The sequence below is a fragment of the Pezoporus flaviventris genome, unplaced genomic scaffold (genome assembly GCF_033815535.1).
Source record: "Pezoporus flaviventris isolate CSIRO_AGI_PZ_B2104156 unplaced genomic scaffold, CSIRO_AGI_Pfla_v1 ptg000066l, whole genome shotgun sequence".
Taxonomy (NCBI): Eukaryota; Metazoa; Chordata; class Aves; order Psittaciformes; family Psittacidae; genus Pezoporus; species Pezoporus flaviventris.
The window spans coordinates 18,692,805-18,718,987 of NW_026892614.1; the positions used below are offsets into that span (position 1 = coordinate 18,692,805).

The following is a 26,183-nucleotide window of genomic DNA, read 5'->3' on the forward strand; positions in this document are numbered from 1 at the left end:
GCATATGCATGAAAGATCATTTATGGTTATTTAGTTACTGTGCAGGGCAAAGAATCTCATAGCATTACCTCAGAGCAGGAATTGTATACAAATATTCAATGTATTGGCCCATTTAAACACATGCTGTTCCTATGAATACTGTTTCTTTTTAAAATAACATTACAGCATTATAGGTCTTGGTCCCCAGGGTAAAATAAACTTCCACAGATCTTTGGTAGAAGAAAAGGTGATGAGGCTAAGGAAAGGCAAGGTTTTACACTGCTGTAGGCACTTTGCAAAATGTCTTTGCGTCACTTTATTTCTTATGAGTAATCATATGCATGATGTGTTTTAAAGGAATCCAGATAAAAGATGCGGTTCTCCTGATGACTGCAAAACACTATTGTGTCTGGAAGTAATCTGATTTTACCACACAGATATATAAATAAATAAGTGAAATTACAACCAGTTTGAGTATAGAACTGCTAATAAAAAGGACTAAAGCTTTAAAGTATAATAAATTGCCTTGAGAGCCGTGTTCCATTGAAAGAAAGCTTCTAGGGACTGATTAAGGAGGCATATATATTAGGATTAAGTTCTTTATCCCATTACATGATATCTGTATAATAACGGCACCTTGTTATTCCTGTGGAGGATGTCATTGCAGTGGTGGATCTGAAACATCTTTCAAATTCATAATACCCAAAAAGAAAAGGGGAGAATAAACAGGTAGCCTAAGCAGTTGGCAAGTAAAAGGGAGGAGGAAAACTGTATTTGATTTGATAACTCCAAATAGTATGTTTGATTTTTTTCTATTACAGACAAAATCTCTATTAAATGTAGGAGGTCTGTGTGTGCGAGGGGTTTTAATGTGAAGGTCAGTGATCTATGACAGAGCCTTCTCAAGAAGAGTGCACTGGTTGGTACAAGCAATAAGATTTACCTGCTGTGAAGCCTCAATACATCAACACTTTCTGAAATCTCTGTTCTTCAATAGCCCTGCGTAAAAAAATATTTGAAGTAACTTAGGAAACCAGAAAGGAAAGAAATATTAATTCTAATTGCCCTTCTTTTAACTTTTTGTAACTCTTGGTCAATATGCTAAGATGGGTAATGATTTTTTTCTGTAAGACTGTATGTGCACTGAACAAATAGCATAGCTCTGTGCAGCACGTTGGAGGAAAGAGCCTTGTTGACCAAATTGTCCACTTATTTTTAAAAAATTTTGGAAGCTTTTCAGGGAATACAACTAGGCTGCTTTCTGTCCTCATCTAGTAGGTGAAGCTAACCGGACCTTGTTCAAGTAATTACAAGTTTATTGCAACTAGGCTTTGGTGGAGAAGGGAAAAAGCACATAGATGAACCAAATTTTTACTTTCAAGAGTTAATTGAATTTGCAGCAGTTCACTGAAGAATCTTTTATGGTCTTCTACGTTCTACTGTCACTGTGGGCATGAAATAAACATGAACCAACAGTGTATCAAGTAGGTTTTTTTGTGTTCTTTACTAGCACAGGCACATGAGGCTAGCTCAAAGGATACGTTTAGAAGTCACAACAGCTGCTTCATTTCCATTTTCAGTGTTGGCTGAAGTTCAAGCAGCCATGTCTGAGGTTTGTTCCCTCAAGTCCGCTCTGTTTCTGTAGCACCAGATTGCCAATTCCATATCTAAACAGCTTCAATCTGTAGAACAAGCAGAGCTTGATCCCATGGTGTGTTTGAGGCAGGCATTGTATTCTTCTCTGGGAGCAGCTATAGTGAAATCATGCCATGTGATCCTTAAAAAAATATTAGTTGAAGTAATTAAATTCAACATGAGATGTCTTAACCATAGGTGTTCTACCTTATCTCTTACTAGATCTTCTGTTGAAATATATTTCATTTGTGAATTGTATGGAGATAGGCTTACCCTGGTTAGCAGTAATGAAGGATAAGAGATAATGAAAAGATCTTGCTTAGAAATCAATTGGCTTTCAGAGGAACTAGAAATCAACTTTCAAAGCAGACTTCTTTTCCTATGAAATAAGATGTCCACTGTCAAATATAGAAATACTGAAGCAATGGCAGAAGTGTGTTGGGGGGTCTGTCTGTCCTTCATTAATATCCACATCCAGCTGAAGTGAAGGTGAATTTTTCTCTCAGATTGAGTCAGTGAATGCTGTGGCTTTGTCTTTGGAAATGAAAGGTATTCATTCTGACTGGAAGTGTTTCTGCCCATATTGGTTTATCTTACAATAATCACTTGATGTGGGTATATGGGTGGCAAGTCACTTCTAAGCTGCCATCTGACTGAGAAAAATCATCACTTGCATGAACAATAAAATAAAGTAATAGTCTTGTTAGTCATCAACTTTACACTCAATTACTTGAATAGGCTTTTAATTCAAGCTGTTTTCTAATTTGTCTTATATAAAGCGCTGTTATAGCAAGTTCAGTGATTTAGACGTTATCTCCTTGGAGTCTGTCTTCTCCAGAAAAACATATTTTTTAAGAAAGAAGAATCAGCTTTTGAACAGGAAGCTTTTGTGTTCATTCATGGCTGCAGATTTCACTTTGAACCAGGACTAGATTCAGTTGTCCCTGGATAGTGCATAGACGTCCTGGATCCCCTTTCTGGGTGCTCCCAGTCTAGTCCATGGGCAGTTAATGAGGAAGAGTCTGGGTGAAACATGGGGGTAAGGGAGATAAATAGAAGAAAGGAATCGTATACAGGGAAAAAAAGGGCGAAGGGTCATGAAGGAAAGGGACTGAGAGAGAGGTGAAAGAAGCAGTGCATTAAGAACTGTTAGTGTCTATTCAAGGAATGAAAGAAAAAAGTTCTAAAGAGGGAGAGTGGGTAAAGTGAGAAAATAACGCCTCCAGCTTCATTCACATTTTGGCAAGGCTGGGAATTTAGTTTTTAATGACAGTAGTTCAGTGGTTTATGTGTGGACTGTTCTTCCACAGACTGGAGACACCTGAGTGTGTGTTCTAAAAATGTCCAGTGGACTGTAGAAGATGCTGGTTTTTACAGCTAGAATGTGCTTGAAGTGTTTGTCTTACACTAGAGCAGCAGGAGGGGAAGCTGACCTTTCATGCCTTCCTAATAAGAGATTTCCTAATGTATCAGTTTTTACCTGAGCAGAGGAGGGTCTCTTTCAGTATAGCACCATCTCTGAGGTGGACTGTGCAGCGGCCTTTATAAAAATTATTACTGTCTGCTAACTTATATACTCCATGTATAACCTGCTGAGACCAACTGTGGCACATTCAGTATGTGTTTAGTCTCTGAAGTCTGGTGATTAATATTCCCCGAGTCACTTTCTAAGACTTGGTCTCCCACATTGCAGCATGTAGAGCTGCTGCCATATCATAGAACCAGCTAAGGACATTCCCCTTCAACAAGGAGTTGGCTTTAATTAAATTTCTGGGTCTGGAAATTGAAAATCTAATTTTCTTTTGACATTTTCTATATTACTACTTTGACAAAATTATGAAAATAATTAATCCCCATGAAGCAGACATCAGCATTGTAAGGGCTACAAAAATATTGCATATAAATAATGCTACTGATCACCAATCTGTTATAATTTATTGATGCAAGTTCTTATTAAAACTCTAAAATCAGATTTGTTCTTGGTACAACAGATACGTCAAATGATTGCACAATGTAGGTGCAAGCGAGGGTTATGAAAAGTAACATGGTTGAAACTGCATCTCAGTAAATTCTATCTCCCCAGAAATGTATTTCAAGAAAAGAAAGTCATGGGGGGGGGGGGGGGGAGGTGGGAGGAGATAAGGCATACCATTTAGAAAAGAGATTTTCATTCTTTATTTGGGTCAAATACATTCCAATGTAGGGGTTGCCTAGAAGTGGTGGTGGATGAAATAACATTCTCATTCTGGTCCTTGGGGAATCCATGTTCACATTACAAAAGCTGTCATGTCATCTACTGCTAGTTGGTAGCCTTGTTTCCTTCCCTAAGAACACAGAAAAGGATCCTGTAAGTGTGGAAGTCAAACCAGCTCCTTGTAGCTGAAGCACTTTGTGGAAATCAGAAGCAAAGTCAGAACAAATGGTGTTGTTTGCACTGGTGAAATGCCACTGAGATGCAATCTGCAGTGCTTTTATTCAAAATCCTTTCATGCTAGCTCAAGAGATTTTTTTTTTTTTTCATGGAATCTGAACATCTGCACATTGCACTGTGTCAGTCTTGGAATTGACTGAAGTTATTGCACCTTAGTATTTTTCCTTAGGATTTGATGCCATAGGCCAATTTCAAGAATTGGACCTTTGTTATTGCAATTGTAATCTACCTGCATGACATTTGTTGTGGGTTTATTGCTGGATGGTTTTGAAGTGCTATTGCACAGAGGGTAGATGGAGCAATGGCACTGAACACAGGCAGTTGGGAGAAGACCATGGAAAGAGGTAATGTGGATTGCAGGGTCCCAGCCTGTTACATACAGTAAGAGGCCACTAAACTGTCAAGCTAGTGCTAATATAGATTTGCCACCATATAACAGAGTACTCTTATTTGTAAATAAGTCTAGATTCTTTAAGATAAAAATGCACATGTTTAGCAGATGGTAAGTTTTAATAAGGTCTTGTAAAGGAATTACTCAGATGCTTACAGTTAGCTTTTTTGTACTTTGATGCCTGATAAATTTGGGCTAGTTAGAAATGTTTATGTTTCCTTTTCCAGTTTTAAAAACAATGTAGCCTCATTATTTCAATGAAAGCAAGAGGATAATAGAACAGATTATTCTCCAAAACAATTTAATATTTACTGCAATATTTTATGTTTTGACTTTTAAATGTCTGTAAAAGCACTAACATTGCAGTTTGCAGAGTTTAGGTGAATAGCATGGTTGGACAGAATCAGGGACATCTTCTAAAAATGAACTTTCCTAGTGCATGATTTAGTCTTATTCATAGCCAAAGTAAGGGTTAAAAGACAAAGGGATGCAATTAGCTAAGAATAACTGTGGAACTCAAGTTTTGCTTTTATGTTGCTTCAGTGTCTTGAATATGAGGGTGAAGGAGTTTCTCTTCTAAGACTTTCCCATTTCTGAAATGCTTATGGAAATGAAACTTGCCAGACCCCTGCTCTTTGTGTCCTTCACTAACAGTTTAAGTTTGAACAGTATTTGCACATTCCATGTTAATATCTTTGCATACTTTGCTTACTGCAAATGCTCATGGATAAATTTCAACAGTAAATAATAAGTTGTAATACAGCCATGTTCAGAAGATTACATAATATGTAGAATATTTTGTGTTATAGGCCTTGAACAGGCTTAGCAAGATGCAGCACCAAAATGCATCCTACAGTGTTTATTTGTAACAGAGATCCAAATGTTATGGGAACAATTATATTTGAAACTGAGAGCATCTAGTAGCATCCTAGTGTGCTCAGTCACCCAGTGTCTGCCTGGCAGTACCTGTTTTGTTCTCTTCTCTGTTCCCCTTTGCCCTAGATGTCTCTCTTTAAACCTCATAAAAAATGAGGCACCTGCTATAAATGCAATGACCTGGCAAAGTGTGCAGTTGCTGGAGTCTGGTGCACACCTCATCTACTCCATCTTCAGTTCTGTGCCTTTCAATGCATGAAATGCTCACCAATGCTTCAAGAATGTTTTACTGTTAGATTTTTACTGAAATCCCCGAAATATCCAAGGCAGAATTTGATATCAACTTCAGATTAGTATTCCAAAGAAATTCTCAACCCCTTTTAAGTTATTTGGTTGTGACTGTGAATTCATTTTATATATGTGCAAGATATAAAAAGCTTAATTGAAGGTGCTAAAAATAAAACAACAGATAAACGAAACATCTTACTGGGAAATACAGAAAAAAATACATACTAAAAGCCTCTTGAATAGTTGGTCTGATTTCTTTCTCTCTTTTTCTGTGTCCCTCACTCAAGAGCAAGCTTATCCTGATTCTACTTTGCCTTTTCACAATTTATTTTTGCCTTTTTTTCTTCTTTCTGAGAAGCAGAGTATTTTCTGTTCTGTCCTTCACTGCCATTCCCTTTGTTGTCTGCCCATCTTTGTTGCTTTATTTGGTGATGCCTAAAAATTACTTGCTCACCCTCTGCTTTTTTTCCCAACTCTTACTCTTGCTTTTCATTTCTCATTTCTTCTTTTGTCTCCCTCACTTTGTCATGCCTTGCTGTGTCCTCCTGCCCTCTTTTTTCTAATTGAGATTCCAGTCACTTTTGATCTCTTCTGTAAGGGCCACAAAGCAGTAAGGCCTCTGGGCAGATAAAAGCGTAAGGAAAATTTACTCTGGTGGTGAAGTAATGTAAAGGGGTCACTTCCAAGGGTCAGTTTTATTGTCTGTGATAACTAGGAAAAGGGCATTTAGTATTGTCCCTTGGCTTCATAAGTGAACCAGCTAGGTCTTATTGCCTGACCTTTTTCTTTCCCATCTCTCTGTGCCTAGTTTAGACACCAGCCAGTGAATTGTGAACAGCAATATTCACATTTCACTTGTTGCAAACCTCAGGCTGTGACTGTGCATCCTCTAGTGAGAGGCAATGGGAGAAGGTACAAATGAAGGTTGGTCCTTTCTGATAATTTGGCCCAAGACAGCTGCTTAGGAAAGAAAATGCTATGTCAGAAGGAGTGTGGGGCTTGAGGGGCTTTCTGATTTGTTTTGTGACAAACACATGACGTTTCTTTCACTAGGAAGAGACAGATAATGAGAGTTTGAGTCTTTTTTTCTCTCATTTTTTCTGTAGCCATACATGCATATAAACATACATAGAGACAGCCTTCAGCAGGATTTCTGGCCAGCTAAAAAACAAACTAAAGTACCAAAAAGTAGAAAAGTCTTTCTGTTTGCCTTCTACTGTGTTTGTAATATGAAAGAGTGTAATGCCAGGTACAAAAGAATCTCAGCTTGTCAGTTAAATAGGCTGCCTGGCACAGTCGGATTTTGCTTTTCATAATCCATTGCCCTAAGTAATATCCTCTGTTTATATCACTGCTGGAGGAAGGCTGGAAATTATGGAGGTGTGGTTTTGGTAATAACTGCTAACAGGGAGACAGTATTTACCAGAGTCTGCAATGAGACTCTCAGGTAAATAATAAGCATTTTAGAAAAACTACCTAATTACATATTTAATCGCTTGGAGCTGTTCCAGTCACTTGGAAAAATAATGTGTGTTTTGTAAATCTGCCTAATTATTTATTTGTGAAGGAAGTCATTCTAGCTACTGGCGTAAGTAGTGTGAATTTTATGACTTTCCGTGCAGAGCTGTTCTGCTTGAGAATGCTGGTATTAAAAATAAAACTACCCCACCACTCCAGAACACCAAATCAAAGAATGCAAAAATACATTATTAGTAAATGCAGTGGTTTGTCTACTTTTCTATCAAGTATTTAGGATTTCTATAAAGGCTTCAAACTTTATTCTGCTCTAACATAGCTGTCTTTTGATGTGCAAGCAGCCATATTTATAGGTGAATACTGTCTGAATAGGGAGTTCTGCAGTCACAAATAAATCAGGCTATCACTACTCAGCAGTTACTAAAAGCTATAGCACAGTTAAGGTCAGAAACTGCATAGCACTGTTGCACTAGACATGATGGGTTTTCTCTTATAATTGTTTGAATAATGAATTGCATACTTTGACCATAACTAGTTATTAGTAAGAGAATAGAACGTCTCATACATATCTGTCAGAATTAGAATTTTACCTGGGCTATTTCCATTATTCAAGAATTTATAGACTAGTTTCCATAGACTATCATGAAAGCTATTCTGAATTTACTTGGTGTGACTGTGCATTTTTAGGTGCTACAGAAATCCACTTAAGAAATCAGTTTTTATTTTTGCTAAAAGCTAGAAATAATTTTCATCAGAAAATACCTCAAGGCAGAAATATTTACAAATAGTATATTTATTCAATGAAGAGTAGAATTTTCATAATAATAAATCTAGTCAAGAGGAATTATGTGAAGAATCAATTTCGTGACATTGCATGTTATTACAAAGTAAATTAAGGTTTATTTCTAAAAATCAAAAATGGCGTCAGGATTTAGAATGTTTTAATTATCAAACCAAATGTAGAATATTGTTCAAATATTCTTGAAAACTAGTCATATCCTCCTTATCTCCTCCTGACTTCATCTGGATTTATGGGCATGTCACATAAAATTCTTTTCCCATCACAGAATCAATATCAAAAGCTGAGGAGAAAACAGTCGCATTATGCCTGTAATAAATGTTACCTCTTAAAGGCCTAACCTCATGTGCTCAGTTAGATGATTTCCACAATAAATAAGAGGAAGAAATTGTAACAAGGTTTTCTTCTGTCATTCTGTCCCCATTTCTGTGTTTCATCCTAAAGTAACCTAGGACTCCCCCACCTTTTACTCATTGCTCTTACTGCAAGTAACCTATAGCTTACTCTTTTGCTTCCGTCTTGTAAGAAAATTCTGGATGTGCTGCTACTTAGCTAGTCTTTCACCAATAGAAAACATATTGCTCATCTGCAGTGCACAGGAACATGCATGACTAGCTGCACATGCTTAACCCAGTTGGTTAGTACTCACATGCTTATGTTTATGCATGGACTTGCATGCTTGCCTGGATAAAGGCATTTCCATGCATTAAAATCACTGCTAGATAACATTAGTGCTATCAAGATGGACTGATTCAATGAAATGCTTTATTACTTCTAAATAAACACACTTTATTTGTATTTTTACAGCATATTTGGAAATGCATCCTAACCTGAAAAACGCATTGTTTCAAAACACATCATATACTACATGACTATCCAGATGCACAGAAAGTATTACAGTGTATTTTCTGTACTGAATGAAGCTCATGAAGGTGTTTTTCCCTCCTTTGTTCCACTGCTTTTAATTCTAAGTCCCAATTAAGCACCATTCTAGAATAGATTTGACATTTTAATGTTGGACATAAAAAATCCAGGTTGATAATGGTAAAAAAAATTCCCAAACGAACAATAAAACAAACAAACAAAAAACAAAACACACCAAAACAAACAAAACAAACAAAAAAAACACAAAACAGAAAAAAAGAAAACAAAAAAACCCTCCCAAACCCAAACAAAGCAACCTTGGATTAATCTATATTTTGTTTGCAAAATAGTAGGCATTTACAGCATTTGTAGAGCTGAAAGAATATATGACGCAGTGGATAGGTCTCATACTCTGTAGCTACATACTGAAGCAGCGCAACACTGTGATTTAGTGCAAATAGCAAGGTCCAACCTTAGAGCAAATATAAGATAGTTTAACTTTCATTTTATGCTTTCATTTTAGCCATGCAAGAGCCTGTACATTAATTGAAATTTGGGAAGTGAACAGTATACCTCTGGTATAGGCCAGCTCTATGCTGAATTTGTTCTTTAGATACTGTGCGGTATGGACCATGACCACGCTGCTTTTGCAGTGGGAGAGTTTCCTAACTTTAGCATGATATTCCTATGGCTGCTATGTGCATATTAAGATCACTGTCTCTCACAGAGCATTCAAATATTGGCAATAATCAGTTTGTACAGATTGACAGGGAATTGGGATAATTGAAGTGATATTATATGCAACATAAGAAAATTTGTACTCATACTTTTGGTTTTCCAGAAGTAAGGACAGGAAGTCATTTGAATCCTGAAATTAAAAAGTGCCTAAGATGGGGATAGGTGTTAGGTTTTAATGGTAAACCAGAAATTCTTTACAATTAATTCAGCCCAGTAACATAGCGCTCACAAATTTGAAAACTTAGGTTTTGGTGGGCCCTCATGTGCGTAGAGAGTTTCCTGGCCAGAAAACAAAAAACTATTTCTTAGATAAATTAAATGTCTTATCTTGGGCACTATTTGAAAATGTAGATTTATGCCAATAATAAAGATAAAATGAGATGAAATTCTGGCAGAATTCAAAAGTGCAAAAGAGTTTTCTTATGAATGACAATTCTGTATTTTGGGGAAGTTGTAAATATAAAATGTTCTCTACACCATATGTTGTGATATATCAAAGGAACCTGAAAATATGGTCCTCTGTCTTTTTTAGTTTCTCACAGTTCTGGTATGATGACATTCTTTTTTAATTCATTCTTTGCTCTATTTTGAGAGGCAGTTTTACATCTGAAATTAAGGCATAGTACTAACAATATGACACATACAGTATGTTATTGTTTGCAGCCAGAAAGTGTATACTAGTGCACCAGTAAAATCTGGAAGAGATAACACTGAAATCTTGGCTTGCTTTAGCCACCCACTTACAAACTGCTGATCTGGCAGCATGTAGACGTAGACTTACACCCAGGAATTTGAACAAATCCAAGCAGAATGGAATGATTTCTACCTGTAAAGAGTAGTCCTGATTCAGCTTGCTGTTCTGCTACTTTGAGTATTTATAAAATGAACTGAAAGGACTAAAGTTACTCTAGATTGATGATTCTGTCCCTGCATATCAAGTTTCATATGTGTACAGATATGTTTACATATCTGTATTTTGCTTTCACTTTATATTATAATTATATTATATTTATATACTGAACATTTTATTTTGGGAAGATAATTCAATTCAAATGCACAAGTACATTTTTGTTTAGCTTTACATTACATTTTTAAATTTTTACATTAAAGTACATACATTATGTAGCTTTATCAAAGAAATTTAACTGTATCAGCTAAAGCTTACTCTGACCATTATTTTGCTATAAAGTAATCAACTTCCCAGAATTCTTCAATCCACTAGTGAATAGCTTTACACCGTAGTTCAAATCTAGTAACCCTACTAGATATTGAAATCTATATATAGTTATCACAGCTGAAAGCAAAATATGATTACGATCAAAGTGACTGCTTTTAACAATGAATTATTACTTTAGTTATCATGTTTAAGCATGTATTCTTGAAAGACAATTCTCTTAAGTTCATTTTGCAGGTTAAGTTCTGTCGCATGAGGCTTTCCCCTTACTGTAAAAGTCCTTCTCCTTCTAAGTGGCTAGAGAAATGTAACTTTTAAATGTAAATGTATTACTTGGCCTATTAGCCTTAGAAGAGTTTCTCTTTTGCCCTTGGAGAAATGAGATCATCCAGGCTTCTTGAGACAATCATCACTCAGAAACTGTCCTTTTCTGACAGTGTTAATTCATTTTGTTGAGGCCAGAGTTGAAAAATTTACTGCCAAAACACTTGTTTCCATTTCCGTGTGTGTAAACTAGACCTCTAATTTTTGTTTGTTATCTATAATACATGTCAGTAGCCTACACATAAAAAAAAACAAATTTAAACTCTGCTTGTATCATAAGCTTCCTGTGTGGCTTCTGCCACATATCACCCTGCAGTTTTCCTTTTGTGTTTACTTAGCCAATCTGACTCCCCAAAATATCCCTCATTTTATTCATGTGTCACATTGTATAATGCCATGCACATTAGTTGCCTCTGTGATCATTTATATACTTTGTGGTTATGTGCAGTTATAGCCACTTCAATCAACGTGCCCTTGTCCCACCAGGATTTAACTGGAACACCTTTGCAATTCCAGACTCTTGAGGAATATCAAATGCAAACATTTCTTTTTCATGTTTTTGTCTTCTCAGAATGTGCACAAAGACAGCTAAAAGTTAGATTTCTTAAAGTGCTGGTCTGTGCACAGTTTAGTGCTAAGGCTGCGCCAATTAGAGTTATCTTGCAAATCTAAGGAATAAAAATGGAAAGTTTATACTTTTAGGGAGGAATCCTTGATTTCCATTGGCACATGCTTTTAGCTCACAGCAGACTTTAAGATTATTACACTTTTTATATGTTGGAAATCCATTTTGCATAATTTGAGAGGTTTTAGAAAAAAAGATTATACTGTTGCTCTCCCTCAGGGCCCTCTACAGTTGGAATCTTAGTACTAAGAGAGCCTGCTTTTACAAGCAGATAGATATGAAATATAATCCTAATAAAATTTATAAAACTCGTTTAACATTTTTATAGGAATATATTTGTAAAATATATATAGGATGCAGGATGAATGATGGCTTTTTATGGCTTAATATTGCTCAGTTAGGATGACTTGCATAGCATCCTTCATGGTTTTGCCACTGTTTATTTTATCCCTTGCAAATTCATATTATGAATTTTATATAAACATAAATATTTGTATGTGTGACTACTATGCATATATATTCAAAACCACACATGTACGTATATACTCACACATGCACATAGATATACAGAAAGGTAGAGTTTCAGGTTAGAAGTTAAGAAATGTCAGAAATTGCCATTCTGCCTTGGCTACTTCATTTACTGTAGTCAGATTTTCCTTTTAGATATTTCTCTGAAGCTCCAGATGAAGTCATTTTGATATTATTCTTTATGTTATATTAGAAGAATTGAACCCTTGCCTATTAAGAAACTATAAACATTTAACTTCATAACATGATGCATACTCTGCATGGGGGTCAGTTGAGGTAGGAATTTCTGACTCTATTTTTCACTATATGCAGTGTTATTACGTTCTTTTCCCTACTGTGAATATTCTGTTCTTTTTTCTGTTTGTTGCTTTGTTTGTTCATTAATTCATTCATTCAGCATTTCATTAAAAACAAAACAAAACATTTTTACCATAATGTGATACAATAGAGGTAAAACTCATGTAGATATAGGAAGAGGAATGGAGGTGAGAATAATTATTAAGAGAAATCAGCAAACATAGAGGAAAGATGGAAGTGGACTCCAGCCAGTAGAAACAGCTACAGAAGTAAAAAAGACTGTTGGCTGCATGGAGAAGCCATAGAATTGGCAGTATCTCCTTCTTCCATACTTCAGAGGGTCACAACAGTGCAGGGGAGATGATTTCCCCACCCTGGGGAGAGCTGCAGTGTAGGTGATATTCCCATTCTCTCCACATTTGGCCTTCAGGATTAAAACTACAGAGATGTTCAAGCCAATGCTCCTGCTCTGAGAAACTGAAGGGGACATTCAGAAAGCTGTTGTTTTGCTGTGAGTGCCTCTTCCCTGTGCTGAATGGCTGTTTTCTCACACCTCCCCCTTAATTTTACTCCATAGCTGCCTGATTACTCCCTTTGCATACTTTGTTCATTCCCCTTTTCTACTGGACTACCTGGCCATTCACTTTTCCTTCTTTGTATCATATTTCTTCTCAATGACACTTTTCTCATGACCTGAAACAACATTTAAGAAATATATGAGATTTGACACTGGGGGTATGCTAGCTCTTTGTGATGTTTATGTCTCATCAATTCTGTACTTGTGTGCCTAATTTATATAGAACCTGTATTGTTTGCTGAAAGTAAGGGTTTGTTTGACAGTCTGCCTCAAGGGCAGTTTTATTGGTCCTTAGTATAGTAAGCTTGAATCTCCACAAGAAATTTAAAAGGCAGTTAAAGGAGTTTTAAGGGAGAAAATGGTGCAGTTTGGAAGACTCTGGAAACATTTTAAAAGCTGGAGACTCAGTAACTAAGATGTTAAAATATGCATAGGGAGATTAATCAAACAATGCATAATGTTGCAAGACAAAGATATTCTAGGTGAGTCACTGAACACAGGTGAAAAACAGAAACAGAACTGCAATATCATTAGATATTGTGGGAATTACATTTGAGATAAATATAAGCACAAGAAAAAGTTGGTAGAAAATTATTCTGTCATCTGATTTTGCTAGCTAGTGAGAATCTATATGGCTATTAAGCTCTGAGTGGTTAGTGTCTTGAAACCTTGCTGAAGGACACAAAGAGATCACAGTTATTAGAAGTGAAATGGGACACAATAGCTCTATTAGAACCCCCATTTCTGATAGTCCTTTGCTGCTCTATGAAGTGGTCAGCATGGCATCTGTCTGTTTCTTCACTGTAAATGCCTGAGTATTGTCTGCAAATAATGCGACCAACTACATTACTGATAATGCTTATAAAATCCTTGGTGACCAGGAAAGGACCTTTCTTACCGCAGATGTCAGTTGTAGGAGAAAATAACGTGGAGATGTGATAGATACAGTTGTATATAGCATTACAGTCCCTTGTTAAACCACAATGGAGCTAAGGCTTACAAAACTGCTAATACCATGACTCTAAAACCTGGTTTCAGATGGGGAAAAAAAAAAAAAAAAAGCCTCTGTTAGAAATTTGGATGTCTGGATTAGTTGTGAAATAAGACTACTAAATAGTGACCTTGCTGAGAGAAAGAACATTAGTGATGGCCGAAGTGTCAATGAGATATGTAGTCCTGAAAGAGTTTTCCATTGGAAAGATGTATTGATTTCAAAGAGTACTGTTAGAAGTAACTCTTGAGTATTTTGGCTTTATGTGCCCATGTGTTTCAAGCCAACAGTGTGGATCATTAATGAAATATTAGTCAAGTGCATTTCAGATTTCTTCTGAAATCACTCTGAAACTTGCCTTTGCAGGTTAGATGTGGGATCAACCCTATAGACTTGAGAGGATAAACTGAAAATATAATTACTTCTGTTATTTTTTCACAGAAATTTTGTTGTGTCTAGTCACTCTATAGAATTTATGGTGCGCTTTATATGAATTGTGACTTACTTGGCTTTTAATATGACTTTATATTTAAGAGTTTCTTAGTGGAAATTCAGTACTAAAACTTAAGTTTCCTGCTTGAGCAACAGTATGGATTGTTAGATTCAGGTCTCAAAGTCACCTGATGCTGGCAAACTGCAAACCAGCAAACAGCTGATAGCTCCAGAAGAAGTGATGTTGCTGGTTGTTGTATTGGAAACATCCTTGATCATAAGCTACTCTAGCTTATAAAAGGGAATCTGCTTTTGGGACAAAAAATAAAGGTGATTAAATTATTCAGTGTTAAAGGAGACTTTGCTGAAATTCCTAGTGCTGACTAGATCATCTTATGAGTCATGCAGATGTACACACATACTGAAGTCCCTTTGTCTCACTGCTTGGCATACTTTCCCTGTGTTCTGATCTTGCCAGTTCAGTGTTTCCTTCAGGTTTACTGGAATACTTAGTGGCAGATATTGTTTCAATTCTTTGGTTTTAACATCTCATTCTCCCCTCATTATCTCTCTCCTTTGTGTTTTTACTTCTCACCTTTAGTAAGCTGAGCTCTCCCGATGTCCTCAGTGCAGGGACACTGTCCTTCCACTCCTTAATTCCCTTTTCTGTAAGTCTCTTTATCTGCACTCTGTGTCTTTGATTGTTCCCTGCACCATCCTCCTTTCTTCCATCTGCCAGTCATTTTATTCTAACTGGGCTATTTCCTCTCCGTTCCTGATTGAACTTCACCAATTTTCTCTCTTTTTTTCCAGACTCTCACTGTTTTATTGCTTTGGCAGCATGAGGTATCTAATTTGCTTTCCATCCCCTCTTTTTAACTCCATCGGCCAGCTTTACCTTTCACTCTGCTCTTTGGCCTTGTTATGCCTCTTCCCTGCTTTTATCAACTCCCACCTCCACTCCAATTATAAACGCTGAATAGGGAAGCAGTTGTCAGTCAGCTTTGCAGCTGCTAATGTACTTTGAATGAGTCAGAACCCACAGAGTGAATGAAACAGACCAGTTAAATTTGGTGAAGCTGTCTCATTTTATAAGAGCATGGGTCCCAACCATGTATTCCTGGTGTCACCATTTCCAGTGGCCTAGGGACACGTATATCGGATGAAGAAGAGTATAAAACCAGTGACTTTGGGGAAGTGGGGTGCATGCCGTTGGCGGAGCAGAGACTCCCCGGCCACCCAGCCCTGTTTTGCTTGCTGTCGCTTGCTCAATAAACCGATTTGATTCATTGGTCTGGCTCTCGTCAATTTATTTGAGCCACATTTATAACATAGTGGGTGAGTGAAGCCCCTAATATTGTTCCTTAGCACTGACACTGTCATCTGTGTATTTCAGGCTTTGGGTTGTTGGTTTGTTTTGGGTTTTTTTTTGGAAGGGGAGGTAGGTTGCAGGGAGGGGGTCTTTGTTCTCTCTCTTCTTTCTGCCCACCCCACCCCAATTCATAAATTTCCTTATTCTCTTTCTAATGCCTTTTTTTTTTTTTTCGTTTTTTAACTTTGCCCACCTTTAAGGCAAAAACGTTTGAAGATAGGTTCTGTTCTAGAAGCTAAAGAAGAAGGTAGTCAGGCTTGGCATTGCAGTGATTTCTCTCAACTGCAGGAACGCGTGAAAAGTGGTTTCCCTTGGATGCGTGAATCCTGGTTAATTGCCTGCAGTACCTTAAGAATATACAAGCACTGACTGAAAAGTTTCTCATAGCTGAGACATTTTGTCAGTTGTCTTTGTGGATTCTCTGCCATCTAATACATTATGAGCTCTTATATCCACCTTTCCTTTAGACACTTACAAGGTCCCCTTCCTCTGGCCATCTGCTGATTTTCACAGGTCTTGTGATAATTTTAATTTGTACTCCTCCACAAAATCAGCCAATGTGTTAAAAACTGGGTTAATGGCTGGTAAAAGAAAGTAAGGAAAAAGGCTGTCAGATGCACACAGTAAGATCAGTTTTTAAGAGTCCAACTCCTGAGGCATAATGCCAAATATGTCCTGTATGTCTTAGCTGCAGCTGAGGTTTTTTCCATACTGCCATTCTGCTGATGCAGGGAAAGGCAATTGCATTACCTTTCCAATGACTTACGGTACAAGTAATTACATATATGATGTTATTAGATTTTCAACATCCTGCATTATGACAGTTACGATTGACTTATTGATGAATTCATTAATTCAGTCCAGAGGACAAAAGTTCAAATATGACTTTTTAAGATTTTTACATATAGGCTTGACAGGCTGAAGAATGTCTTAATGTCTGATTTACAGTTCTTTGAAATCACCAGCTTTTCCAGACTTATTAGTTTCAACAGTTATTAGGAAATAAAAGTCAATTAGCACTTCCAGTCTATGCCATGAAAATATATTTCCCCAAGGTATAGATGCGTTACTTGATAAAATTGCTAGCCAGTTATGTCCTGTCAGTACCCAGGATGTGAAAGCTTTGAATACATCTAAATAATAATGAGAAAATCAGTTTACACTTCACATACTGCAATAAGTCAATAAGCAAAACTTCCCAATGTCCTTTGGAAAGCTGTGAGATACTCTGGGCTGTCATGCCCATTAACAGATGGATAACTTAAACAATGTGAAACTTTATTATGTGCATGTTGAGTGGATGAAAGGAGTGACTTTCAGTGAATATCTTTGTATTTTGTAACCTCCTTAAAGTGCGATATTTACTTCCCAGAGAGAAAAACCCTACTTCACTGAGATTTCTAAATATCTCATCCTTCCAACCATCTCACCTTTCTGCTGAGAGATCATGTGTTAGAGGAGATGTACATGCTTTCAGCCTAGTTCCTGCTTTCATGCAGTTTCATCATTCCTACCTACAGATAGGAATGTAGATGTAGATACCTACATCTTCCTTTCATCCCCATTCCCTCCTTTGGTCCTTTGGCATTATTTTCATATCAAATTAGAAAAGGCAATCTTTTCAGGATAAGTCCTTTGGTAAGAATTGGCAACCCAGCTGCTTTCTCTCTTTGTTTTTAACTCTGTGCTTTAACGTTGGGAAAGATGTTTTCTTTTCTGAAAGGCAACAGTCATTCAGGGTGAATTTCTCTCCTTTTCCCTCTTATTTTTCTTTTTCTTCTTTTTTTCTGTCTGGGAAAGAGTTCTTTCATCGATTCATTGAAAAATAGACATATGGATTTTCATATCTTTTGAGTATTTTCATATTGAAAAATAGGCACACATGAATTTTCATATCTTGGCAGCTTTTGCTTCCACAGCACTCCGTATGCATTCCGGCTTCATTAGAAAGATCTGCAGAAGGTAACAAACTCTTAATTAATGTTGAGTTAAAATGGCAAAATAAACTTGCTTTAATTGGGCCAGGATCATAAGACCCAGGATTTAACTTCCACGGAGAGGAGTCACCATCATGAACTAAGCAGCAGCAACTGTTATCTTCTTGTCACAAATCAAAAGTTATACTGAGGTGGGCAAGATGATAGGTTAAAAGGTCATGGACTCAGAATAAGCGTAACAAAAAATATTTTCTGTGATTAAAAGAGCTGAAAAATACTAGGGAAGCTTAGGATGTTTGTGCATCCCTGTAGTTATTTGCTTAAGTATAGTAATAGCTATAGAATACATGTGTTTTAAATATATGTATCTAGACAGTGAGGACTGTGCTTTTTTAAATTAAAAACTTAAGTATTAGGTGTTCTTCAGAATTGTATAAACGTCCTATTAATCAGCCTGACATACAAAGCTGAAAGGTGTATTTTACTGATGGCAGTGGGTAAGGAAGATTAAATGGCAGTATTACCATTTAATAAAGAGGGAGATCTAAACTTGCTCTATGCTTAGCTATCTACCTTTATACAGAGAGTTCTATGAAAGACTGTTCCTAAAGCATTGTGGAAGACTGGTTCTTCAGATTTAATGTTAGCAATCATGAACAAATGAGTTATAGTAACAATCATGTAAAATGTTAATATGATGTTTAGAGATGGATTCTCCACTACCTTCCTCTTTGTCCAATAATTTTCATCTGTAGTGTTGTATATCCACTTCACAGAGTTGTAAAGAAAAGATTGAGAAAGGCTGGAGCCTTGTGTCAAGTCCTCCTACTCTTCCTGAGTAGTGGTGTATGTGAATGGCTTCAGAACTTCAAAATTGTGTTTAGAATGTCCTAGCCATATAGAAGAGAAACACTAGGGACCACATTTTTCTTTCCTGTTTAGCAGTGTGAGTTTTCAGTAGTGCCACTTAATTCAATTTTAGGTACTCCAAATATACTCTTTATCTTAGAATAATTAAATAGCATTCTGCCTTTGTATTTGTGCATGCATTTAAATTAAATTAAAAAGCCAGTAATGCTGAACTGCTTCTACTGCATGGAATCTAGTAAGAGAATAATAGTTCGTGTCTTGCTGCAGAGCCAGGAGTATAAGCTTGAACCTTGCCCTGAGCTTTTGCTTTAACACCACCTTGTATCTGTGGACCTTGTCCATTGAGTTCAGAATTCAAAGACTTCTGGACACAGTATGAGCCAAATAATTTTGTTGTGTGCTGTGAACCCCAGAAAGGGACGTAATCCTTTTTACGAGTGATAGATGGATTGTCAAATGGCCCTGGCTTATATAAAACACCTTGTGCACAAAACTGAAAAGTATTTTGCATTAAATACATGGTCAAGATTTTTTTAAATTCCATAAAAATCTTGACACGAGTAATTTTTGTTCACATAAATGTCATGGTGGAGTATAACTAGTCTTCCTTCACCAGCTCCTGAATCCCCTATTAAGGTATTTCACAGTATCACAGTATCACAGTATGGTAGAGATTGGAAGGGACCTCGGAAGATCATCTAGTCCAATCCCCCTGCCGGAGCAGGAACACCTAGATAATGTTACACAGGAATGTGTCCAGGCGGGTTTTGAATGTCTCCAGGGAAGGAGACTCCACAACCTCCCTGGGCAGCCTGTTCCAGTGTTGCGTCACCCTCACTGAGAAGAAGTTTCTTCTCAAGTTTAAGTGGAACCTCTTGTGTTCCAGTTTGTACCCATTACCCCTTGTCCTATCATTGTTTGCCACTGAGTAGAGCCTGGCTCCATCCTCGTGACACTCCCCCTTTATATATTTATAGACACTGATAAGGTCACCCCTCAGTCTCCTCTTCTCCAAACTATAGAGACCCAGCTCCCTCAGTCTTTCCTCATAAGGGAGATGCTCCACTCCCTTAATCATCTTAATCATCTTCACCAGCTCCTGAATCCCTATTAAGGTATTTTTCCCACCTTTTAACTACACTTGTCATTGGAGATTTCCACTAAATTCCATTAAATGCTGGTACTCTGCACAATAAATAGCCATGAAAACACCATGTTTCTTAGCACAAATCCTCAATCCCCTGCTAACACCTTGTATTACAACTATCTAATTACCATGTTCTGCAGTAACCTTGTGGGACTTCCATAGGTAATTAGAACTCCAGAGTGTTTCTGCAATAATCTGGTAAGGACTTCTTAACTACAAAGAATGATGTGCTACTAATATTTTTGCACCACTGTTCTTCACAGTTAATTGTTTCAATTAATATTAGCAACAATGGAGAAATTCATAAAGGTTCATAAACTAAGACAACTCTTAGGAAAGTTTTGAGGCAAATGAGTTGTAGTTCTAGTCACTTAAAGATACAGGGCACTTTAATAAATTAAGCTATTGCAAAAGCAGAGGTTTACATTGCTTCTGGGAGAGATGCCTTAGCTTGCCATTTGCTCCCTTTATGAACATAGAATCTGGATAAATCTCTTTTCTTTCCTTGGGAGTTTTAGGAAGTAGTTGTAGATGAAGAATATGAGTAGAAAGCAGAGTGAGTATGCTCTGATGCTGTTCTACAGACAAGTCTGTGATTACAGAAAATAGTAGGAAGAGCTATTGAGATATTTCCTTGATTCTGGGTGGCTTTATTTCACCTTCCCTCTTTTTTTTTTTTTTTCCTTTGAGAGTAAAGGATTCCACATACTATCCAGTTATACAGGTCCTGTGTACATTATATACACAGCAAAGACTGGCAGTTATAAAAGTCCTTTGAATTTTGGATTTATGTACTACTTACTGGTTTTAATAATTATTATGATTCATCACCCCTTTACAGTTAGCTTCAGGCCAATGGTATTTCTGTAGAGTTATAACAGTGTAAAAACTGTGCAAGAAAGAGAACTACTCCATTATTTATGAAGCGCACAGGGATGTAGAAAGCAACTTTGATCCTAAGAGTACTTGTCTCTCCTCCCTCCTCCCTGCCTCTTGCTCCCGTCAGACTTTGGGCAACTCTCCTCCACCCTCCCTTTAGTGCTTCCAATGGGATCCTCCTCCACTTTGGAGTGTCTCCAGACACCCAGTTATTCTGATGCCAGGATAGAAACAGCAGCCCTAGGAAGACCACCAGAGAGCGGGCACATGAGGGGCATGTCTGGGATAGGTGCATTTCTCTTCATTTAGCCTTGTGCACAGCACTGGTTTCCATTTCACACTGTCCTATCTACATTGTTAAGCACATGCATTTCAATTCATTATCTTGAACTGAAAGACCTAATGCTTTTTAAATCTGCATGTGTATATTGGGTTTGTGTGGTAAGGGGAAGGGAGAGAGGGGGCTACAGGGATGTCCCCCTGTGTTGCTGTGGGGGAAGAGGTAAAGAAAATCAAGAGTCAAGTTGGGCCTAGGAAGAAGGTAGGGATGGGGGCAAGGTGCATTTGAGCTTTTGTTTTATTTGTCATTATCCTTTCTGATTTAAGTGGGAAGAAATTTGCCCCACTCGAGTCTGTTTTGCCTGTGATAATAATTGGTGACCAATCTCTCTCTGTCCTTGCCTGGACCTACTAGCCTTTTGTTTTATATTCTTTACCCTGTGCATCTGAGGAAGGGAGTGATGGAGCAGCTTTAGTGGGCACCTGGCATCCAATCCAGTCTCTCATCATAGCTATCAATCTATTTCATTACTTTCCTATTAATAGGGTAATGACTCCACTTTATTACTTTGCTATCAGTGAGATACTGACTATATTTTATGGTAATCTACCTATATCCTTTTAGTCTTGAAATGTCTCAGATTTTTTGTTCATTGTTTTTTTCTGCTTTTTGTGCAGCACAGTTGTATTTGTTGGTTTACTGTAATACCCTGTAAGGTAAGGAGAGGTCTAGAAGAAGTCACCAGATAAGTTGATTAGAAAGCCACTTCTTTTTCTTGCATTAAAAGGGCAGAAGAACAAATGCCATACCAATTTATCATCATATGCAGTCTCTGATTAAACAATTTTTTACTATATCAGTGTGAGTGGCTTTTGGCTTTGGAGGAGATTACTGAAATTAAGAATTTTAGCATAAAATAAAGAGTCATTTGTTTAGATGATTATTAAATTAAAAAGTCCAGTCTGGAAGTCACCTTAATCAAATGTAAAATCGAGTCCAGTGAACCTCTGTGCATTTTCAAATCAGAGCATGATGCTTCCCTAAAATATCATAAATTGCCCCTATTCTGCCAGTTAGTTTTGCTGGTTTGCAGCCAAGATTATGAGTTAGACTTGATTAAAATAAAATGAGTTATTTTTTAGAATGTGAGCCATGAACCCTAGTCCATACAGTCTTTCCTTAATGGCCTTCTGTCCTGGGTTCAGCAGTAGCAGTCATTTTCTCCTTCTTAGTAGCTGGTGCAGTGCTGTGTTTTTGGCTTTCAGCTAGGGAACAGCGCTGATAACACCGATGTTTTTAGTTGCTGATCAGTAATGTTTACTCTGGCAAAGACTTTCTGAGTCTCATGCTCTGCCAGGGAGGAGGGGAAGCCGGGAGGAAGCAGAGACAGGACACCTGACCCAAACTGATCAAAGAGGTATTCCATCCCACAGCATGTCATGCCCACTGTATAAACTGGGGGCAGTTACCTGGAAGGGTTAGATCACTGCCCTGTCGGGCTGGGTATCGGTCGGTGGGTGGTGAGTGGTTGTATTCTCTTCCCTTGTTATTTCCCTTATCATTATTATTATTGGTGGTAGCAGCAGTGGTTTCTGTTATACCTTAGTTACTGGACTGTTCTTATCTCAACCTGTGGGAGTTACATTCTTTCGATTCTCCACCCCATCCCTCCAGGAGCAGGGGGGGGGGGGGGGAGGAAGGGGGGAGGTGAGTGAGAGCAGCTATGTGGTTCTGAGTTACTGGCTGGGCTTAAACCACTACACCTTCTGTGTATTATCAAGTAATGTTTTTCATTTGATTTATGTTGCAAAGCTGCAAAGAGAATACATTATAACAGTCTTAAAAGTGTAAAATATTATTTAAGTGATTTCTTATTCTTTCTACAACTTGAAGAAGTAGTGTATTTCCCTCTGATATATCTAAGAGGGTAAAACAGCAAGTACATAGTTGAGTAGGTGTATGCACAAAGAGAATTGCGTCTAGTTTTGCCGTGAGAATAGACAGTCACAGTGTAAAATTGTCAATGCGGTCTCAGAAAGGTAGTACAAAATCTTCTCAGAGAGAAAATATATCACCAAAAGAATCCCTCTATGTGGACAAACATTGGAATAATGCCCTTACAAATCACTAGTCTTAGTGAATGGGCTGTGGCTTCTGTTTCTTACTGAACAAAAGAAAATTTACTAGCTGTCACACAGTGTGGGTAACATTCAGATTTAGTGATGCCAGCAGCAACAGCAGCAGAATTTACATGTTTCCACAGGGTAGGATTTTGACACAGCTGTTATGGATTTTTGAAGCCTAAAGCAAGGACAGCAGTCACTACTGTTGTGTTGTTGAATAAGTTCCTCTGCATCTAGTGTTTTATTCCTTTTTTTCTTCTTCCTTCATTTTTAAATTTGTTATTTATATCCTTTGGAGAGAAACTATTTCCAGAAAGTAGGAAAAATCTTTAATACTCTCTTTTTATTTTCTTTTTTTTTTCCCTCCACTTCTAAAATAGATCTTTGAAAGACAAAAAAAGTCTGGTTTTAGGTGTGCAAGGTTTCTAATTCTCTTAACCTCCATGAAATCTTAGGTGAAGATAAATGCTATTTTTCCCTAGATGTAGGCGTATTCTCCTATGACATGGAATTAAAATCTCCACATCCAATGACAGTGCAGTGCTTCTTGGCATAGCGAAAATTAGTGTATGTAATATGCCCACAGAAGGATTTTGCCTTCTGAAGAAGGCAAAGTGCGAGAAGAAGGGTTCTCACTTAATTTAAAATGGGGTCTTCATTTCCTCATTTTCTCAGAACTCTTTTAACCATAAACAGAGGTTATGGACATGTAATTTCTTAAAATTAGGGGTGAGGTGGGAGGGTGCTGATGAATAGACACACACTGGTGATCCTTTTCATGTATCCATACTAAATATGATGGGCCCGGGCAGCCCATAGATATAACCCATGCCAGCTCCATCACAGGCCTAGACAGTCATCTTCATAGGACCAGAAAACGAGTAGACAAACGCTCGTTTCTTCCCAGGGAAGGCAAACCTCCCTGGATGTGTTGATACTCTGCTGTGCAGAAAGTCTGTAAGGTCTCCGGTTTGGAGGAATTCCAATGTTTTTGCAAGGGCTCAATGAACTACTCTCTAGACCCAGCTTTGTACAGTTTGCTGAGCTCAATGAATTCCTTTCTTTTTCCTTTCCTCCTCATACTTCTTTGTTACTTTTAACAATGTGTCGTAGAAAAATTGGCAGTTACTCAATGAAATCACTGTTAAGCTTACACCAAAAGGAAGACTTTTTTTGTGAATTTGCACTTCCAAGAAGATGTCACAGTTTTCAAATGAGATGGTGAGACTCTGAGTTAATGCTTTTTGAACAGCTTGAATAAAAGGCTGTCCCCAGGTCTGTAAAACAGGAGCAGTGAGGCACAGTACCTCCTGGAGTTCCCTTTGGACAGTTTGTCTTTGCACTGCCCTCAACTTGGGTCTTTGTCTTGGGCACAATTTTGTGCAAAGTAGTCTTCAATGCAGCTTAGAAATATCAATGGAATGGAGCCTCTGCCTGATTTATTCTTCCTCCTTTTTGTTTGTCTACATCAAAACAGAGTTGGCTCACGGTATTTCTTTGCCCCATCATTAGTTTTCTTCAGGGCTTATTCATTTAAGCTTCAGGAGGAAAATGTCACATTTACTTCTTTTTTTCTTTTGTCTCTTATTGCTGTACATCACAGCTGCTTGTAACATGCCAATTCTATCACAATTGTACGTGGCCACCAGAACAAACCTGCTTCTTGGCTGTAATATGCAAAAAGCTATACAAAGTGTAATTAATGGAGCAAAGCAAAGTGACTCACATGTGACATTTGTTCTCCTGAAGATTAAATCTATGTTGTGAAGGCTCTGATGAGGATGTAAGAGAAAAAGGAAAAAGAAAAAAAAAAATGTAGGTAGGATTTGGCTAGTTTTGTATGTGTGCTAAAATGGAGATCTTCAGCAACATGTACCAAGGCCTTTCCTTTTTATTTAGCATTCCTCCCACCCCAGTCTGTGAAATATGAATGGGTAAATTTTCATTGCTAGAATGAATAATGAGCTTGATGTGCAGTGACTGTGATTTTCATTAAAGTTATAGAAATCATTTTATATATAGAAATACCAAAGTTATCATGTTACCATTTGTAGTGCACCATTGATATTATAATGAAATCTGTCATTTTAAAACTGAATTGATGCTAATGAGGAGGTATTTCCAGGAAACCATTATAAATGACACCAGAGGTCCTTTTTTCAGCAAAGCATTAACCATCAGAGATGAGTTCAGAGTGCCTCCTCAATCCATTTTTGCTCCTGATATTGTGAAATTAAAATATGGCAGTTGTCCATACACAGTACTTTTGGCAAGCTTACTTTATTGCTAATAAAAGCTAAAAAAAGAAAAGAGATCACAGTAACAAGTGATCATGTCCATGCACTCCCTGGGAACATTGTAGCTTTTCCTGAAAGAATAGGTAGGTAGCATATAATGCAAAATAATTATACGAATAACCTTGCATAAGTAGTTTTATTAAGATCCTCAAAAGGATGGTGTTCCGTCATTTATGTCCAAGTGCAAACTTGTGTTATTTCCTTTTGTTAAAAAATAGAGTTACCATAACAACTTAGTGTAAATTTAATGTGGCTTATATAGAATATTATTCTTAGAACTTTGGTTGCTTACAAACTGAAAAATATTTCTATGTAAATAGCAGTGTTTTGTCTTCTGTTCCTTTGCTTTTCTTGAAAAGAGAATCCAGTGTTTTGTTTCCTTCAAAAAGCTGATGCAATTAGTTAAAAAAAAAAAAAATCCCAAAACCTCAGTTGAAATAAGCAATCATATTTTCAAGATAAAAAAATAAGTCTTTGAAAGGTCTGAATGTTATCTTTTGTTACAATGAATCAAAAACTGAATAGTGAAGTTAGGTTGTTCTCAATTGTTTTTAAGTGAGTAGGTTACCAGATGACTAACCATATTCACCTAGCACTAACTAGCCACACTTTTTGTGTGCTTCAGCAGACAGTCTGTAACAGGTATTGAGATATTGAAAACCCCTTAAAGTATTCAGAGAGTTCAGAGTAAAATGTTGAAATATGGGCTGTAGGTGTCATGGTTTCGGTTTAGATTTTTTTAAAAAGAAAGGTGTTTTTGGGAAGCAAGATTATCAGCTGTGTGTCTTATGTTTGTATGTGCTAAGAAAATTTAGCATTTTCCTATATCCTTAAAATCAGAAGAAAAAAAAGA

General features: G+C 37.2%; 1 protein-coding gene across 3 annotated transcripts in view; it reads left to right on the forward strand.

Annotated features, from left to right (window-relative positions):
- Nucleotides 1–26,183, forward strand: part of PRKN (parkin RBR E3 ubiquitin protein ligase) — a 740,903-nt gene that overhangs the window by 466,487 nt on the left and 248,233 nt on the right. The gene's annotated exons all lie outside the window — the stretch shown is intronic.